Below are 21,362 nucleotides of genomic sequence, written 5' to 3'. Positions count from 1 at the left end.
CTGAGGGCAAAGGTCTCAGATGATCTTTTCTGTTCCTATTGCCAGAACATGGAAAATAATAAGTGCTTTTATTCCCCCTAAATATTGAACGAATTCCTGGGAGTTCACAACAGCACTTTTTCAGGAGAGGGAGACCTCCAGAGCACAGATAATGATATTCACGACCTTACATTTTATAGCACATTGGTGCTTTCAAAGCACTCTCCATATAGTCATGCATATGGGATCACTGCTTGCTCTACATAATATTCTAAAGACCTCTACATTTGTCTAGGCTTTGCTACTAATTAACTGCCCAACTTGAAACAAATGAGTTAACTTCTCTCGGACTCATTTTTATCATCTGTACAATGGAAGTAATATTTCCTAGAATAGCTGTGAGATTTGGATGATACTCTAGATTCATGACTCACTGAAAAGTCAAAAGGGCTTTGAATGCTAGTCATTCTTTTGCACGCCTCAACAGCAGTGAGAACAGTGCCCATTGGAGACCTAGTGAACGTTAATAACCATTTGTCATGTTTTTCATTTACTGATTCTCAATACTAAGGCTCTTGCTTCTTTTTCAGTTTAAGCCAGTGGTTGTTCTTTCTCTTTTGCTTTTTTTTTTCTTTGCTACAACTTGCTAATTTTCTCATATGCACCTTTTTCTCACAGACAAATGAAAAAGAAGAAAGGAATAAGGTTTCCTCATGGGCTCTGTTTGCAGCATTTTAATAGCTTTCCTCTCAGAACCCTGTATGTCCTAATACTAAATAAAATGGACTTCCAAACCACAGCATTTTATAAGGATTTTTCAGTGATGACTATTAAAAGACAATCACCTTTGCTGTTCTTACCCAGCATCTTATAACAGCAGGAAATCTCATTTTTGACTCACTTTCAACTTTTTTTTTTTTTCAACTTGTGATGCATTATGGTTCCTACAATCTTACTTAAACCCAACCATATCTATCACGACATGGGGCTTAGTTTCCTTCTAAAATTTAAAACCTTCTAGTTTCATTGAATTTTACTTACTTTATTTGTGATCACTCATCCTGCTGGCCAAGGATATAATTAGCTCTAATCCTATGTTTTGGGATTATGATACCCTTTGGATTTTGGTATCATCTAAAGTTTTAATTAACACGTTTATTTATTATTCCGTCATTCCTGTCACTGGTAAAACTGTGCAGAAAGAATAAAGGGGAAAAGCAGAGCCAATGCAAATGGAGGCAAACGTATTTCATTTGTCTGCAGTGTTAAAAACAGATGCAGATTCTCTCATATTAATTAATTTTATCATATAATAAATAAGTTTTGAGGTATTTTATTCATTCATTCAACTGACATCTATTAGAGACAGTCTATGTACCACATACTCTGCAGTAGGGGGTTTAGCATGGCCACTGCTCTCAAAAGGCTTGCAATGTAGAGAGATAGAACCTGCAGGCCTCAAGGAATAACACAAAATAGAACGAAAATGTGCTATAAGGCTAGATAGAATGGAGATGTGCTATAATGCTAGAGGAAGTGAAAAACTGAAGGACTGTAGATGAAGTAATAATTCTACTGGGGAGGTGAGGAGTTTACAAACTTTCGTTAGGGATGTGGTAGTTGAACTAGGATTTAAAAATATGAAAAAGATAAGTTAAAGTTCTACTTTTGGCCACAATGGATTAAGATAGTCTGGATTTATTCTCCTGCCTTAAATAACTGGACAAAATATATGAAACAATGGTTTTCAGGCACTGGACTATAGATAGTACGGGACAGTAACCGCCAAGAGAAGAGCCCTACGATGGCCTCAGCATCCTGCCTGGAGATGGAGTTGAGAATCCTGAGGCCACGGCAGCTAGAATTTGCAAGGCACAGCACCAGAGAGGGGAGAGTTGCAAAGAGAGAAGGAGTTCCAGAAAACTGTCCGAAGTCCCCTCCAGACTTCAGCTGTGACTCATCAGTGAACCCCGTGAGGAGATTACCTGAAGCCAAGACAGATCCGCTGGGATGGAACAGCAAGAACAACCCCAGAGCTCACACAAGACAGGAATAGTTTGGATTTCCACCGGCCAGAGTGGAATACTGCCTTACACACATGACATCAGGTAGAGTGCTCTGAAAAGCACTGCATCAGAAGTAGGGCCAAGTTAGCCTTAGATTAAAGGCTTTTAGGTCCCTCCTAACAAAGCTTATGGGGCAGCTCTACTCTGTCCTATAGGGTCGCTATGAGTCGGAATCGACTCGACGGCACAGAGTTTTTTTTTTTTTTTTTGGTTTTAACAAAGCTTAACTAGGAAGAAAGGCCTGGTCATCTGCTTCTGAAAAAACAGCCAATGCAATTTCTATTAATTATGATGGTCTGATCACATTGTGCGTGGGGTCGCCATGAGTTGGGGGCCAACATGATGGCAACTAAAAACAGCAACAACAATTAAAAGCAAGACTTAAAAAGACTGAACTGTTTTTAGCCTAGCTACATCCCAGAACAAAGACCGGAAAATTAAAAAAAAAAAAAAAAATCCAGTAGCTTTTTCCTTCTGGTGGTGCTCCCCCAATCATGGTGAATGCTCCTAAAATCTGGCAGACATTTTTTAAGAAGTGTGGCAAGTACCAACCTCACAAAGTGGACACAGTACAAGAAGGGAAAAGATTCTCTATATGCCCAGAGGAAGTGTTATGACAGGAAGCAAAGTGGATATCATGGGCAGACTAAGGTGATTTCCCAGAAGAAGGATAAAACTATAAAGAAGATTACATTGAGGCTTGAATGTGTCGAGCCCAACTGCAGATCTAAGAGAATGCTAACTATTAAGAGATGCAAACATTTTGAACTGGAAGGAGATAAGAAGAGAAAGGGCCAAGTGATCCAGTTCTAAGCTTCATCTTGTTTTATTATCAAGAAAATAAAATCTTGAGCTTATGTTAAAAAAAAAAAAGAAGAAGAAATCCAGTACCTGACAACATAAAAATCACAATGTCTGGCATCGAATAATGAATAGAAAAAAAAAAAAAAAATCTCCAGACATGCAAACAAGAAGGAAAACAACCGATAATCAGGAGGCAGGAGCCCTGTCATGACATAGACGACAACATTAGCAGACATGCACACTAAAAGAGGTATTACTCTAGGCACTTTGTGTATTCACAGAAGGTAAAGGCAAGGAGAAAATGAAAAGAACTGACTTAAACTTCTAGAAATGAAATATACAGTGTCTGAGATAAAAAACAAACAAAAACACTGTTTGGGATCCGCTGCAGATTAAAAAGTATACAAGAAATGTTTACTGGAGACACAGCACTATTAACTACCCCAATCAAACCAGAGAGAAAAGGATTGGGGGAGAAAAAAAAAGAGGAATACAGCTTCCAGTGAACAGTGGGACAATATCTAGTGGCCAACTATATGAGTAACTGGAGAGGACAGGGATAGGGGAGGGGAAGTGAAAGAGACAAAATATTTGAAAAAAATAATGGCTAAACATTTTCCAAATTCGATAAAACTACAAACCCACAAATTCTCAATGAATGCCAAGGAGAAGAAACATTAAGAAAACTATACCAAGGAAGAGCCTCATCAATTTGTTTAAAACTAGTGATAAAGAGAAAACATGCCAGTCAGAGAAAAAAAAAAATCACAAACATAGGTACAGAGGACCAAAGGTAACAGAGGTCTTTTGTTGGAAACAATGCAAACCACAATTTAGTAGAGTAACATCTTTAAACTATTCAAAGAAAGAAAGAAAGAAAGAAAAAAAACTGTCAACCTAGATAGAGTTCTATGCCTAGAGAAAATAAACATACTTCAAAAATAAAGACAAAATAGAGATGAAAAGGAATTCACAGTCGAAGGGGAGAGTCTAAGAGAAGATATGGAGGTGGGAAAAGGCACTATGAATTCAGGCAGGAGACAGGAAACCAGGAGAAGACTGGCAGTGAATGGAGTAAATGGAGGGACAGGATTGGGTGTGAGGCTGGAATGATAAATTAGCAGCAGATCAAAGAGGTTATTGACTATTCTTCTACAACACCCACTGCCACTGAGTTGATTCTGATTCATAGCGACCCTATAGGACAGAGTAGAACCACCCTATAGGGTTTCCAAGGAACAGTTGTTGGATTTGGATTGCCAATCTTTTGGTTAGCAGCTGAGCTCTTCTTAACTAGCACATCACCAGAGCTCCTTCTACAATACCACTAAAAAACCCACTGCCACCGTACAGAAACTTAATTTTTTTTCCAGGCAAAATGGACATGTCAGTGAAAATTTTTAAATGGAGTGATATGATCCCCAGTATTTTTTAAATCTCTGTTTTTTTAAAATTTTTTCTGTTCTGAATAAAGAAGGGAGAGCTGGTTGGTGAGGTCAATTTTGGACAGAAGAATTACAAAATTATTTAAAATATAAGCGTTAAGTGCAAATATACTAATAGATATTAAAGGAAGAAGTTGATTATAAATTATTCAACTTAGCCTGTCCGAGTGCTTTAAAAAAACAATGTTTTTACTCCTTAAATAGCTAATACACAACTTTTTATTGTCAGTAGAAAGGGCAGGGGCCCTGCACTCATTTGCTCTGCTACTTACTGGCTGTGCGATAACGCGCAGAACATGGCAGAGCCACACCCATTTTTCAGTTCCCAAATCTTGTAACTTTACAATTTATGTCAAAACAAATTTAAGATAACAATATGATTATTTTTGCTAAGTATTTTTGTACACAGACTGAAGTACAAATTTAGTAAATCTGAATAGACATGGTCAGTGCCACTTAGGTGATAAACGGGCCGTCTAACTCGGCAGTTTAATTCTTTAGTCTCTTTCATTCTGACGCTGTATGGTTAAGATTTATGTGGTATACCAAAAAGCCTGTTATTACTTTTGCTGAAGTTCTCTCTCAAAGTATGAATGGCATTCATATTCTCCCCCACTTGCACTTTGATAAATTAATCTAAAACTGAAATCCTAGGTAAAATTAAACAGATCATACCTTAAAGGGCTTGTTCCACAATAACATACTTGTACTGAGTTTAAATTCAGCCAAAAGTGTATATGCATATATTTTAAAATATGAGTTTCCTCTCTGCTAAAGCCTGCAGACATTCTCGATAATCCTTTTAAACTAAACATAGAGTTCAGAAGGAAAATGCCCAAGTTCTGGTTGGTCTTCCATCTCTGTCTTGGTGATTTAGGTATGGAGCCATTTAATAAATCTGGACGCTTGACTCCAAACACTGTAGAAAAACTCACAAATATAAGAGTCAAGTACCTGCTGATAAGACCAATCTGTACTGCGGATTCCCCGGCTTCTTAGAAAAGATGCCTCAGGATTTGAGTTTCCTGGCAGGAGGCCTTACAAAACCAGATGCACAAAATCAGACATCACCTCACTCTCCCACTTTATTTTCATGAAGTCCAGGCTACACCACGTGAAGATCCATAAACCAAAGCTGTCTACTTTGGAAATTCATTAATATCCACGATAATTCACCAAAAGAGTCAATAGGTTCTGCAAACGAAGAGTTTTGCTGACTAAAAGAAAGAAAAAATCAAAGTACTATAAAAAATTATCTCTTCTTTAAGCCAGTTATATTCAGCACTGCTTTTAATAGACAAGCCAATCGAAAAAACATAAATGTTCAGACATTTAAAATTTCAGTTAACTCAAAAATTATGAAGCATGAAAACAACTCCTAAAATGTTGGATAAATTTGGAATCATTTACATATCTGCTATTTATATTGCTGTATTCCGATAAGCAATTGCCAACAATTTTAACGTAAATATGCTGCTTCTCCTACCAAAACCAAAAACCAAACCAATTGCCGTTGAGTCAATTCCGACTCATAGAGACCCTATAGACAGAGTAGAACTGCCCCATAGAGTTTCCAAGGAGTGCCTGGTGGATCTGAACTGCTGACCTTTTGGTTAGCAGCCATAGCACTTGATCACGACACCACCAGGGTTTCCATACGATAGCATTAAAATCATTAGATACAACCTTACTTGCTGGCCGTGAGGATGGGAGACACCATTGCGCCTGACTGTTCAGGGATTCGTTCAACACCCATTTAAGTAGAGCTGTTTTATGTGCAAAGGAATCCCTGGGCGGTACAAATAGTGAAAGATTAGCTGTTCAATCCCATCCAGAGACACCTTGGAAGAAAGGCCTGGTGATCTGCTTCTGAAAATTCACAGCCTTGAAAATCCTACGGATAACAGCTTTACTGTGACACGCCCGGGGTCAATGTGAGTCTGAGTCTCCTAGGTGGCAACTGGTTGGGTTTTGGCTTTGGTAACATGCAAGCGCAGAGCTAGACGCTGCAGAGAAATAGGAAGATGAAGAAAATACACTTCCTGCCTGAGTGTTACATGACATGTCTGCCCTTTTACCATGCTGAGATAAACTCAAATGATAAGCAGACATTTATTAAAAATATTGGATATAAGAGGCTCTTGCCTAATTAATACTTTTAGTTATTTACCTAAAGTTTTAAGAGCTATAATCCTTTGAAATAATTTCAGTAGGTCAAGGCAAGTTCCCTGACCTCCCCGTCCCCACTGGGGACTCAAATCCAGATATTTGACTTTTTTATATTTAGAAAAAAAATCTACATAATTTGCTACATTTTTGTATTCATTTTTTGGGTATTTTGAAAATGTAGTCAGAGCCTAAAGTTATATTGGTGATATGCAAGGGCAAGGATTGCTTTGAAATTTATCATTCTTGAATATAATGACCAATGAGACCGGGCGGTTTCAGGCATGTATGGTAAGTTAAGGACAGTTGTGTAAGAGACTCAAGGTTATAAACCAATATCAGTAATTGCTGTTTACACAACCAACTGCTAAGATCTAGTACTGCTTTGGTAGGCACGTTGGGAATTATTTAATTCTGCATATTAACTGCATTTCTTAACCACACGTAAGATGTCTGAAGTTGACTGCTTCTGCCCTACAGTCACTCAAGAAGAGTGAGTTGCATTTCACTATCTTCGTACCACCAGGATTAAGGGCTTAAATCACTGCTGCTTTTGTTAAGGTTCCTGATTCCTTTTGTCTGTTTCATGAGATGGGCAAACAGAATGCATTAACATTCAACATTCATTTACCAAATGTTTATTGAGCATTAAAGTAAGGAAAGCAAAGGATAAAAATGGATCGCTTATGTTGAACTTCTACTTCACACAGCCACTGGCAAGTGCATAAAAAATGCTTTCAGATTCAGACATTCTTAATACTGATGTCTTCCCTATAGCTGTTTTATTTTTTTTATTGTCCTTTAGATGAAGTTTTACAGAGCAAATCAGTTTCTAATTAAACAATTAGTACACATATTGTTTTTGTGTGTCAACACTCCCCTTCTTGAACCTTGGGTTCCCCACTTCCATTCCTCTAGCTTCCCTATAGCTATTTTAAAATGGGTTTTATATACCAAGTATAAATGTAATATACATTCCTTAATAAGACAAGAAAAGATAAGAAATGTAAACAGTTGAACTCGCAGCATTTCACTCCTTGGTTTAACAAGTAGATGAGGTTTGGGTATAAATACTACTTTATAACTATTTCATGGATGAGGGAGGTAAATAAAAAATTATAACTACACTTACTTTTGTACTAAAAACCTACAGCACCTTTGTCTTGAAAGCTTTTTACACATAATATTTGCAACATTGTAATGTGAGAGTAAAATGGTAAGTAAATTTTATTCTCAAATGAAACATATGTGGTCTATTTTAGATTTAATTAAATAGACTATGCGTAATCATAAGACTTAGACAACTACAAGTTATTTAACGCTTAAAAACTGAAATGATAACAGATATCTCAGGATTCTCTCATAAACCTAATATAAATAATCCCTAAAATTTACTTCAGTGTGGTAAAAGGGCAGACATGTCATGTAACAAACTCGGGAAATAATAAGAAAGAAGAGGCGGCGTTGGGTAAGGAGACCAGATCACCTACACCGCCCACTGTGGGTATCAAAATTTTAATTACAACGGGATGACTCTATAACACAGAGCTTCATACAGAAAACAGGTCAGCTCCTTCTTCAACATGTTTTGCTCTTATAGGACCCCGTTCATTTCCTCTGAACACTTCTGTGGTTTATCATGACTTCAGTAACTATTCCACTTTTCTTCCTCATTACATCTCTTAAACAGCCAGTTGCTGCCCAGTCAATTTTTACTCATGGCGACCCAGGTACATCGGAGTAGATCTATGCTCTCTAAGGTTTTCTATGGCTGATTTTTTGGAGATAGATCACCAGGTCTTTCTTCGGAGGTGCCTCTGGGTGGACTCGACCTTCCAACCCTTTAGGTGGCAGTTGAGCACTTAGCCATTTGCACACCAGGGACTCCTCTTCCTCACTAAATTTTAAAACAATAGCTGTTGTTGTTGGTAGTTGCCATCAAGTTGATTCTGATTAATGGTGACCCCATGTGTGAAGAACTGCGCCATAGCATTTTCAAAGCTGTGTGTCCTTTTGGAAGCAGATGGCCAGGCCTGTCTCCTGAGGTGCCTCTGGGTGGGTTTGAACCACCAACCTTTTGGCTAGTAGTTGGGTCCTTTGTCCAGTATATAAAAACATTTTATGTCATCAACATTGATCAATCCCTCTGTGAAACAAATGGATAGGCAGAGAGGTCTGCAGGACAGAGAGACACATGCTTTTGGGGGCAAAATGAAATACAGATTTTGCTGTTTTCTGCTTTTTCAACTTTCAGAGCTGAATTTCTGAACTGAATCTCTTACAACTACCTAATTTATAGTTTTATTAGCATATTCTAGGTATTCTAAACAAGTGATTTTTTCCTCACAGTTTTCATTTCCCAAGGTTTCACTCAAGCTTGTAATTTTTTAAGGTTTTGTTAATTCTTTTAATTTTGAGGGAAACCTTTTGAAATGTGCTACAAACCTCTCTTGCTCCTTACACTGTGAATATGATGAGAATCAATGACTGTCTCTGAGTGGGAATCAGCAGTGCTCTCAGGGACCACCAAGTTGGATGGACTCTTAATGAGCTGGTCTGAGACGCTTATGGTTTTGAGGCACCTCTACTGTTTTCAAATAAATGTCCAAATGTCCAGTACCTTTTCTCTCTACCTTCCGTAGAAACAGGAACCCTGGTGGCAGTAGTGGTTAAGTGCTACGACTGCTAAACAAAAGGTCAGCAATTCAAATCCACCAGGCACTCCTTGGAAACTCTATGGGGGCAGTTCTACTCTGTCCTGTAGGGTCGACTCGACAGCAACAGGTTTGGTTTTGGGCTTTTTTTTTTTTTTTTCCATAGAGACATAACTATGGCTGGGCTACAGACAGTCTCCTGGTCCTGTGGTCAACTGGAACTAAGTAAGTCTCCAGCTGGTCTTTTTCCATCTGCTGTGAGCTAGAGAACCAGCTAACCCAGTTTCTTAGACCTGTATGTAAACGAATAAATAGACTTCCCAAAGTGCCTGAAGCCTTTCCATTTTTGGCATTAACATCAGGAACTTTGTTGCTTGGGTTTACTGTGTCCTAGATATTTGAGGTTCACAGATAAGTCACTTCCTGATAAGTGAGGTTTTATTGTGTTACTGAAATAAAGCACAATGGTTTAAAAATTTAGCCTGCGGCTGTCTGACACACTGAAGGTAAATGAAATCTTTCAGAATGTTTATCATAACATCCCCAGTGGCTTTGGACAGATTTCCTTTAAAAAACAGGAGGATAGAGTCCTCTGGAATACTTAAAACCTGGGCAATAGAAGCATTGATAAGGCCATGCTTTGAATTCAGTTTTAAGAGAACAAAAAATGGACAGATCTCATTAAAAGGAAAGAGAATTCTACCTCAATAAAATAGGAAAGCTCTTACAAGCTTTGATGAAATGGAAAAGTCCCTTAATCCAATCCATAATCTTCTTAAATCAGGATAGGACAGCTTTGGGTCTGTACATTTTTAATTAATTCATGATCTTAACATGAGAATTGGGTTGAGTATTTTTTCCAGAAATCAGACAAATTATCCAAACAAATCTCCTGTCCTACCTTCAGTCTCTTACAGCCTCTGGAGGATTAAAAATTTGGATTGAAGTTTTTTCTTTCTCACTGTCTTCTGGGTATGGTTAAACCAAGGATTACCACTATCCTATGAATCGACTTGAAGGCAGTGTTTTTTTTTTTTCTTTTTTATATGAACACAGTGCTAGTTATCATAGATTCTGGTGTGGGTCTTTTTGTCGTGTGCTACTTTGTGAGTGGATTGCCTTTTTACAAGCCTAGCCCAGTTTTTTTTTTTTTAGCCCAGGCTACCACCACCATCTGTCAGTTTGTTGTACTGCGGTGGCTTATGTGTTGCTGTGAATCTAGAAGCTATACCACTGGTATTTTGAACACCGCATGGACACCTGCGGTGGACAGGTTTCAGTGGAGATTGCAGACTAAGACAGGCTAGGGAGAAAGGCTGAGTGATCTCTAGCCAATGAAAACTCTATGGATCACAACAGAGCATTGTCTGACTTGCTTGATGTGGACACATCGTCAGAAAGGATTTATCACTGGAGGAGGACATCGCACTTAGTAAGTGAAGGGCCAGGAGGGTGAGGGAGGCCCTTGGTGAGATGGATTGGCAAAGCGGCATCAACAATGGACTCAAATATGTTGGCGATTGTGAGGATGATGCAGGATCGGGCAACATTTTGTTCTGCTGGTACCTAAGGTCACCATTAGTCAAAGTGGACTCAATGGCAGCTAATGACAGCCCAGGGTGAATGTCTAAAGCAAGATCTTCAAAACACACTGAATGGAAAAAAAAAAAAAAAAATGACTTGGGCTCTTCCAGTGCTTCTTAGTAGGAGGACTAATGATATTTGCACTAGAACAACCCTCCCTGGTACCGTGCTGCCCTGTGTGCCGTAGGGCATATAGGAATCATGGCCCCTTGCCCAGGTGTCATTGTGAGAATAGAAAATACCCCAACATATTTCCAAATCCCAGCTAGAGGATGGTACTGCCATCAATTGAAAACCACCTTAGACACTTAGAAACCCTGGTGGCATTATGGTTAAGTGCTACAGCTGCTAGCCAAAAGGTAGGCAGTTTGAATCCACCAGGCGCAACTTGGCTCCTTGGAAACTCTATGGGGCAGTTCTACTCTGTCCTATAGGGTTGCTATGAGTCAGAATCAACCCGACAGCAGTGGGTTTGGTTTTAGACACTGCACTGAAACATCTAGAGAAACAACAATCACTATCTCCCCAACAGAAATATACAGGTAAAAACAAGGCCAGCACTGATGGAAATCCCATTCAATAGTTGCTTAGTTAATACGCAGAAGATGTTCAAGTTGTAAGTTATTTGTTCATGTGCAACACAAATACTTACACTCTGTGGTCATCAGAGGCATTTTATTGAAAGAAATTTCCTTAGAGCCTCTGTATTACATAGTTTACACATACATAATTGCTTGGTGACCTATCAGTATTTCTCTCTAAACTGTGTGTTCCATGAGGCCAGGGTCCTTGTCTCTTCTGTTTTCCAATGCAATCACAGTACTCAGCATAGTGTCTGGCATAAATAAATATTGAAAAAGCCAATAAATAAGTAAATGAATAAAGCAAGGTCTCTACTATCCAAAATGCCTAAAATACAATAGGAACAGGCTCTGTCACACATGATTTATGGTGTGCAAAGATAAGCACATGAAATTGTCTACTTATATTGAGTTACTTTTCTTACTCTGTCTCTTGGGAAATATCCATGTTGGGGCTACTATGGTCACTTACTAAATATCTTCCCATTTGGCAGCTTGCTTTTATAAACTAGGTGTCAGCTGAGGCCTCTCTGAGGCTCAGAATTCTGCATATATTCATTCAACAAAATATGAGGAATTACTATATATATATATACACATACACACATATACATGTACACACACACACATATACATGCATACACACACACACACACACACAAACCCAAAACCAAAACCATCACCATCAAATCGATTCTGACTCATAGTGACCCTATAGGACAGAGTAGAACTGCCTCATAGGGTTTCCAAGAAGCAGCTTGTGGATTTGAACTGCCAACCTTTTGGTTAGCAGATGAGCTTTTAATGACTTACACTAGGGCTCTGCATGTATGCATATATGCAGAGCCCTAGTGTACATATATACACATATACATATATCTCTATATCATCTATATCTATGTCTATGCTTATGTCTATGTCTACATCTATATATCTTATCTCTAACTCTATATATCTATATCTATAATCTATATTTATGTCAGGCATCCCTCCCAATCCTGGGGCTATACCTTAGCGACAGGTATACTCTAGTCCTCAGGGAGCTATAATGACTTTTCTATACTTTCGACTCAAGGTCATGGCAGGTGCTAATCTTATTGGGAGAGGTTCATGCTCTCACTCTAGCAGATTTCAGAAAGCATGTAAATAATTTTAATCTTCTGCATACAAGTTTATGTCTTTGAAGTCTTGCCCTCTACTTTAAGCAATTTCTCAAAATAGATCTTCCAAACAAATACTGTGCTGCCCAAAGAGGAATTTAAAGAAATCACCTATATTCTTATCCTTAAATAGCAATAAGGAAACCCTGGTGGTGTAGTGGTTAACTACTATGGCAGCTAACCAAAAGGTCGGCAGTTTGAATTCGCCTGGCGCTCCTTGGAAACTCTACGGCGCAGTTCTACTCTGTTCTGTAGGGTCGCTATGAGTCAGAATCGACTCGACAGCACTGGGTTTGGTTTTGGCTTTTGGGAAATAGCAATAAAAATGATATATCTCTCAAAGCATCATACTGTTTTTGACAAGATATGAAAAGGCTAAATTTTAGAATCCTTTTTCTTTGACTTCTAATGTGAATTGCACAATAGTTAAAACCTAATGGAAAAAAATATTAAAAAGGGTATATGTGTCACATTCAATAGATAATTATGCAGATTTCAGGAGCTTCGGTATCAGAAAAGCAGTTTAAGAAAACCTCCATAATTAAAATAGTCTATGTGTTTAAAAATGTTTGAATGAATATACTTGGCAGTTGTTTCTCATAACCTGATTTAATGTTATTAATATTTTAAAGGAAACAAAAAATGAATCTACAAAGAACTTACCCTATGTTTGTGTAGTCAGTTTTTTTCAATTGGGAAAAATATTTATCCGTGGTGGTATTTTTCTAACCAGTCAGTATTATCTAATTCTACAGTACTGATAACCGGAGGTGATTTTGGAAACTGTGTACTCCTACTTCCTCATTTAATAAAATGAAAACCATAAGATTAAGAACCGTAGACAGGATTGGCTCATAAACTCTGAAAGCAGGGCATTTTTGTAAGACCTGTATATGCTCTGGCAATCTCTCTTTGATGGCTAAAAGCCCAGGAAATCCATTCTCCTCCCATGGAAACAGAACTATGGCTGGGTATATGGCTGCCCAGCAACATGCCTTTTCCCAGCCTCCCTTGCAGTTGTGTGTGTTTTTCCCAAGTGCAATCCGAGTGACATGGCAGGTGTTACTTCCATGCCTGACCCCCAGATTTGCTCCTTCTTGCTCTTTTGCCCTTCCCATGAGCTGGAATGACACTAACCAGAGACCTTGAAGATGACCACAGGGAGCAGAACTCATGAACCTAGAACACCTACTGAGGAATATTAAGTGAATAATACATACACTACTGTATTCCTTAAGTTACTAAACTACTGAGCATCTTTGTTAAAGCAGCTTAGTGTTCCCTATTTAATATATAATCCTAATGAGCTCTTCAGCAAATTAATTCTATTTTGAATCTTCTCACGTACCTTTAAAATAATAATATATTAACATTATTATAGCTCCTATTTTTTAAATGCTTTAGACTGCGCTACACCCAATGCTTAGCACTTTACTTGGATCATCTTATTAATCACTACAAACCTGATCCTACTGTTATACCCATTTTGCAGATGAGAACATCCCTATTTTGAATAACTTGGTGGAGTCAATCTGAGTACCTAGGCTCTGTGTTTTGACCTGCTAATTCTTTGTTTCTCTGCAGTTACATTAGCTAGTTGTGCAAAGGATCAGTGGTCCACAGGTCCAGGATCTAAAAGAAACAATATTATGTGTAAAAACATTTAAAAAAAATGTTCATAAGACTTCCAGTACAATATGAACTTTAGTTAGATGATCACTGTCCACTCAGCGGTACAAGTCAGGTTTAGATGACTGATGTAGGTTTAAGTTGCAGAGCAATACTGGTATGTTGCCACCTTTAGCTCAGAAACTTTACTTTTGTTTTGCCCTAGAACAACATAAATGATGCATATTGGATATGGTAATGAATATCACATCCATAACTATCTCTTCAAGGAATAATCAGACAACATGATAAATCTGGATGTCAGAAGAACTTCCAAAAGGGCCCGTTCATCCTTTGTGAAGGGTAAGATGAAGCATCCATCAGGAGATAATTGGCGAGAAGAACATTTTTGGGGTAGTGGTGATATACATTTCTCCAGGGAAAAGTCTTCTCATGGAAATGGAATGTGAAGAGTTGACTAAATGATGGAAGCATGACAAGTTGGCAGGCAAAGAAAGTTCTAGATAAATTTCAAAAATAAATTTAACTACAATAAATACCTGTCATTGGAAATTTCCTAGAGCATTCACTCATCATAGGGCCTATATACGATATAATTTTTATTTTGTTGTTATAGCCTCTCATGAACATTCTTCCAAATGCATTTATATGTATCTGTCTATCATTATTCCACCAGCCAGGCTATACACATTTACCAAATCCTGTGCCAACCCATCAAGAAGGTTGCAAGTTCCATGCTGAGTTACAGGTACAATGATGAAGGTATATATATAGTTCAGAGTAGTAGGAAAGAGGGCAAGTTGTAAGAGGAGGCATCATGAAATAGATAATGTTTAAGATAAAAGTTGATGGAACAGAATGAGATTATCCCCATTAAGAAAGGAGAAAACAAACCAAAACAAAAATCCTCCCAAGATTCAATCTATGATCATCTCTTAAGCATCAGCTACGGAGTATCCTAAGCTCTTAACTGAGACTCAGAGGCATGCCATCACTATCAAATTTACACAACTGGTTAAAACTCAAGTATCTTCTACCATATGGCCAAAGAACATCTTCAGTACCCTAAAGGGACTATTTTATACTTTGAGATTGGGATTCATGACCTAGTTTTAATGTGCTTACAACAGAAACTCTCATTTAACCAAATACAGTAATTCTGGTTAGTGATTAGACTGCCCTTGTAAAAAGGAGCATTCAGCACCCTGAAGCTCACACAAGATGCAGAGAGACCCTCAAAACTTCGTGCAGAGCTCTCCAGAGTTTAGAGTGACAAGGGGAATACTTCTGCTGTCTGAATTGATCTGGAAGCTAAGCCAAGTACCATAGTCTGAACACAATCAGTCTTTCAAAAGAAAAACAACACAAAAAAAAAGATTCAGTTTAAATTCACTAATACAAAGTACTGCAAGCTTCAAAAGGTAGGTTTTACCACTGGTGATGATCCCTCATTCTTTACCAAATAGTGCTTAACCCAAATTTTACCAAAAAAGAAAGCAGACATTGAGGAGAGAAAAATCAGTCTGTATTTGACCTTCTGAACTAGTTGGAGGCACTAGAGAGGCAGTGGTCTTGGTAACTACATTGCTCATTTCCTCAGGGTTTCCCTACCTGCATCTTAATGAGAAGCCATCTTTACTATTTCAGTATTGATGTTCATTTCAGCACCAGGATCACAGATTCAAATATCTTCACAGAAAGTTACGTAAAGGAGTTATGTAAAGCCCTTGTGGTTCACAGAAATAATTATCCCTCACTAAAGACATTTTTAAAAACATTCCCTCAATATGAAGGTCAAATAATCTCAGGCCTGCATAAATCTAGAGAAGAGCTAACCTATAAAGTAGAAGGCAGTCCAGAATTTGTATAACCTCCTTTGTCTTCTACAAATTATTCCTTGTTACATTAAGTTGGTGTTTAAAGACTAATTATATTTATCAACTGAATTAAATCCATTCATTCTGAATTAATCCCATATTCCCTGGCTATTCCTTCCTTCCTTCCTCCTATCTGCAAAAGAATCAAGATATATCCAGATTGATTCTAGTCAATAAGTTCATAGCTGAAAATTTTCTGACCTAGAAAATGACTTCTGCACAGAATTTACTACTCAACAGTCCAGACATTTCATTAATTGCAAAGCACTGCATATTTTTAAAATTCTATGGAATTAAAAAGAGCCAAGTGCAGATGGGTATTATGACTTACTCTTTTTCCACCATGGAGTGGCAGTGATGGAGGAATGGTCAGAATTAGAAAGAAGTGCCAGTCAACTATACCCTTATAGTTCAATAAGAGAGTATCGATGTTTGAAAAACCAAAATAAAATGAAAAATGAGGAATGTGATTCCCAAAATGGAAATTACTGGTAAAAAGTAGGTAATACCCAAAAACAAAAGGTGATACCCAGTACACCCTAAATTACCTAAGATAGTGAGTATACGCTTTTTTCTTGAAAACTGATTCTAAAACATCCCAACATTTGATAATCCAGGCCAATTTTACAAAACGGTGAATTCTATAAGTGCCTATGCAAACTGTAATAAGATCTTTTCCTTGGTCCTGTTTCGATAGTGTTCCTTTAAACATCACTTTCTAATGGATGAAAAGCATTATTCTACTCATAAAATTAAAATATTTTATGAACACACTTAAAATGCAGAGCAAACCACATACCCTCAAAGCAAGAATTCTCTGCTCTAAATTTTCTCAAGTTGCTTTCTGGTTTGACCAAAAGGAAGAGATTTGATAAGAAAAGAGCTTAAACTAGTCATTCTGGTCCAAGCATGGTTTTAATGGAGGGAGGAATTGAGCAGCTGCCATATCTTCCTACAAAAATTTCTCACTCAGAGATTCCTAATCATAATCGTCTGTGATGCTTTTAAAAAAAAACATACAAGTGTCCTAGGATTCTGATGGGACGTTTTCTGCAGCTTTAAAATGCTTCTTGGGTGATTCTGATGTATATCTTTGGTTGGACATACCGCAAGTGTAAACTACACGTATCCTCCAAAAAGGCAGAGATTTTTGCTTATGTTGTTTACTGTTCTCTACCTCGCTCCCCGAAGAGTATGGGGCAGACATGAGGAGCACAATAAACATTTGTCAAACAAACAAACAAATTACTGAGTTCTTTTATAAGAAAAAAAAAAAGAAAACAACAGTAAAAATGGGCTCAAGAGTTAATTTATGTTTTAATTTTATCAATGATTCACCAAAACTAACCAAATACTTTATTAATGGATAGAAATATTCACAGTAATAGAGGCTAAGCCATAGCAAGGCTTTTAAAATCTAGGAAGGCACAGAGAGAGAAGTAATCTTATTAAAATATGTTTTTTTGATCCTTTGTACCAATACCTGTAGCCTGACCAGGGACAGAAAGAAATACTTATTACTTAATATAAATATTAAGAATTAAGAGATAAATAAGTCTTCATAACAGTATTCAAAACTTTCTATGGGGGAAAAAACCCGATAGGAGCCCTCTACCTGTCTATATATATATATATCAAGTAAATTTTCCTAAAACAAGCTACTTAAAAAAACAAAAAAAAAACAATAACAACAACAACAAAAAACACCAAACCTGTTGCCACTCAGTTGATTCCAACTCATAGTGACCCTATAGGAGAGAGTAGAATTGCCCCACAGGGTTTCTAAGGACTCAAACTGCCGACCTTTTGCTCAGAAGCCTGAGGTCTTAACCACTGTACTACCAGGGCTTCTAAGCAAAGGTAAAATTGAAGTAACAGTCTCTTCGGGGAAGATATGTGCTTGTCCTTAGGCAAGTTATTGAACCCTCTGAGCCTCAATTTTTTTGTCACTTGTAAAATTATACCTGTATCATAGGATTTTGAAAATTCAGTGAAAACTCGTGTCTCAGTGTCTGACAGAGTAGACACGTGAGAAATACGGTGTTCCACTCGGTCTCTATCAACACCAAGAATAAATTCATGTTTGAATTATGAGGAATTCCTGTTAGCAAGTGTTCAGGTGTGCAGGTTCCTTGTCCCCACAGCTTGTTTTGGGGCTGAATGTTTCACTGTTTTTCCAAAATGGGAGGCAGCAATTTGATCACTATTACACAGGCAATGTTGTTCCAGAATGGAGAACAGGAGGGCTGCCATTTTTCTTTTTCACATATTATATTAAAATAGGATTTAATCAAAGTAAGGTTGATCTCTTTCTTTAGGAACCAAGCTAAATGATGAGTTACTGGGACACCTGAGTCTCCAGCTTTGGGGTTAGCAGATGTGAATATTTATGATGCCCTCACATTCCAAAGTAGATTATAACTTTAGAAGGAAAGTTACCAGGATAAGAGAGGCAGTCAAGAAAAGGAAGGCAGTCATATCAGATGATGCTGTAACCAAACTCTAAGAGAAAGAACATTAAGCACACACCACTATCTGTCCTTTAGGAACATTTTTTTCAATAGGAAGAGGCACATATACATTTTCCATAGCACTTGACCTACACATCTTTGTGGCCATCACTTTCAACCTTGTCGACAGTTATGTACATGACTCAGGTCTTTTCTCCACTCCAATTTAACCTTCCCCTCACTGCCAATTAATTTTCTAAATGATCATGTCACATCCCTGCTTAAAAACCTTCAGTGACTCCCATCCGAAATTCCGAAGCATGTCATACAAAGATGTTAGCAATCTGTCTCTCCAATTTGTTTCTCCAGCCTTATCACCACCCCCTCTCCCATGCCCTTTCTTCTCCTCTGTGTCCTGCAGCACAGTCACCTCTAGCTACTCCCTGCTCCTTCAACACCAAACCATTCCTCATCCAGTGTTGCTGCACAAAGATTATCTCTTTGCTTGCAATGTCCTCTTACCCAATTTCTGCTCTTTGAATTGATGCAAGTTCTTTAGGATCTAGCCCAAATATCATCTTTATGCACACTTCCCCCCTAAATTTGTTATTTTATTTCCTCTCTGACTTTACAGAGCTTTAAATACTCTTCATGTAAGAGTATGGCTTTGACATGCACATTAGTCCAGACATCATCCTGCCTTCCAAATTCTCATATCTATCTATGTGCCTCCCTCAACATCTCTACATGGATGTTTAATAAGCATCTCAAAATTGAAATATTCTCCCAACCTGTTCTCTCCTAGTCTCAGTAAATCTCCCCTTGGTGGCTATCTTCCAACCACTGGTATCTTTATTCTTTTTTGAACAAGCCCTTCACGCTCCTGCCTCAGGACATTTGCACCTGTCTTTCCCTCTGCCTGGAACATCCTTCCTCCATAGTCACAAGGCTCCTCCCTCTTCCAGGTTGCTCTCATCTGTCACCTTCCCAGTGAAGCTCTTCTTGGCCTCCTTATCTAATCAGCAATCCACTGATTCCCCTACCCCACCCCATGCTTATTCCCTTTTCCTATTTTTCCCCTTGATCTTTGTCATTTACTTATGTACTATATAGTTTACTTACTGACTTGTTTTTTGTTTGTATTCTCCATTAGAATATAAGCTTCTTGATGTCGGGGCTAGGTCACTTTTGTTTACTTATGAATCCCCAGGGCCTAAAATAATGCCTTAGACATACAGTTTCTCAAAGAATATATGTTCAGTAACTTTGCCATTAAAACGGAGGGAACCAAGGTAGGTAGAAATTGAGTTATTCTTAGTAATGACTATCCCCACCCCCCCCCAAAAAAGAGTAAAACATGGTGATTAAGAGTCTAGGTTTATATCTGGATTTCAATCCTGGCTCTGCCACATACTAGATCTATGACCCTATGCATGTGACTTAGCTTCAGTGCCTCTGTTTGCTCATGTGTGAAGTGGGTGAAATAATAGTACCTCATTTGGAGGGTTGTGTGGGATATATGTGTAAAGTGCCCACATGAAGCCTGGTACAAAGTAAGTGCTCAGTCAATGCCAGCTTTTATATGATCACAATTGGCTCCCAGGACTCTTATTTTCTGGCCTCCCCCATTGTAACCATGCTATCTATTTCTATTGTTCTACTATTAAGGAGGAAGTCCTGGGGTGCAAACGGTTAATGCATTTGGCTGCCAACCAAAAGGTTGGAGGATGGAGTCCACCAAGAGGCAACTTGGAATAAAGTCCTGGTGATTCCTTTCTGAAAAATCAGCCATTGAGAATCCTGCGGGGCACAGTTCTACTCTGAGACACATAGGGTCACCACGAGTCAGAGTCAACTCGATGGCAACTGGTAACAAGTGTAACATAAATCAGTTGTTAGATGTTGGAAACTAAAATTCAGGTGAGAAATGACCCTGCCCTCAGAAAGCTGACATTAGACAATGGCAAAGACCAACAAACAAACCAACAATTGGAGCAGGGTGCCATGGCAGTTAGGCACATAATGAAAATCCAGGAAGGGATGGTAGAGGAAGTCTATTGGAAGGTGTGTTGCTGGACCTTATGTCTTAGAAGTGAGTAGCAGGTCCATATCTAGGCTCTGCATATCCCTGAAAAAATTTCATCACTTTTATGATCCTCAAGATTCTTCTTCTGCAAACTTTGGCTAAATGGGTTAACTGGTTGAAAGTGCAATCCAAAAAAAAAAAAAAACAAGCCCACTGCCTTGGAGTTGATTCCAACTCAAAATATAAGCTTCCAAGTCTATAAATCTCTATCGATGCAGACTTCCATGTCTTTCTCCCGCAGAGCCACTGGTGGTTTCAAATCACTGATCTTTCAATTAGCAGTCGATTGCTTTAACCACTGCACCACCAGGGCTCCTTTTGAAAGTACAATGAACTAAAAATCAAACCTGTTGCCACTGAGTCAATTCCCACTTTTAGCAAGCCTATAGGACAGAGTAGAACTGACTCATAGGATTTCCAAGGAGCGGCTGCTGGATTTGAACTGCTAACCTGTTGGTTAGCAGCCGAGCTCTTAACCAATGCACCACCTATTTAAGGAGTGATCACCTAACCCCTTGCTATTCTAAAGTCAGCTGATGATGAGTAGATACCTAATAAACATTAGCTGCAATAGAAGCCATTGTTATTGTTTTCATCATTAGCTAAGTTAATAAAACCTTAAATAAATGAAACTGAAATTCCTTTAAGAAAGAAACAGGAAAGAGTTTATGAACAAAACCACTGTAGCCTGGGTCAGGGTTAAAAGAAAAGAGAAGTGAGAAAAGAAGAACTTAGGGGAACAGATCCAGACTTACTTGTTCAGCTGTCTCTAACAAACTGTTTTTTCCTTAAGGGTCTGTCATGTCTGGATGCTCAAAGCACAATTGTTTGTGATGTTAATTAAGCAGGCTTATTCCTTCCAAAAAATTCAAGGAAGGAGG

The 21,362-nt window shown here is 38.2% G+C and overlaps 1 protein-coding gene and 1 pseudogene across 1 annotated transcript in view; one reads left to right on the top strand and one right to left on the bottom strand.

Moving 5' to 3' along the window:
• CHRM3 (cholinergic receptor muscarinic 3) overlaps nucleotides 1-21,362 on the bottom strand; it is a 218,245-nt gene that overhangs the window by 166,527 nt on the left and 30,356 nt on the right. The window lies entirely within an intron of this gene.
• On the top strand, nucleotides 1,389-4,216 carry LOC111750905 (ribosomal protein eL42-like; annotated as a pseudogene).

This window comes from Loxodonta africana, chromosome 25 (genome assembly GCF_030014295.1).
Source record: "Loxodonta africana isolate mLoxAfr1 chromosome 25, mLoxAfr1.hap2, whole genome shotgun sequence".
NCBI classification, from domain to species: domain Eukaryota; kingdom Metazoa; phylum Chordata; class Mammalia; order Proboscidea; family Elephantidae; genus Loxodonta; species Loxodonta africana.
This window is presented reverse-complemented; position numbering and strand designations above follow the sequence as displayed.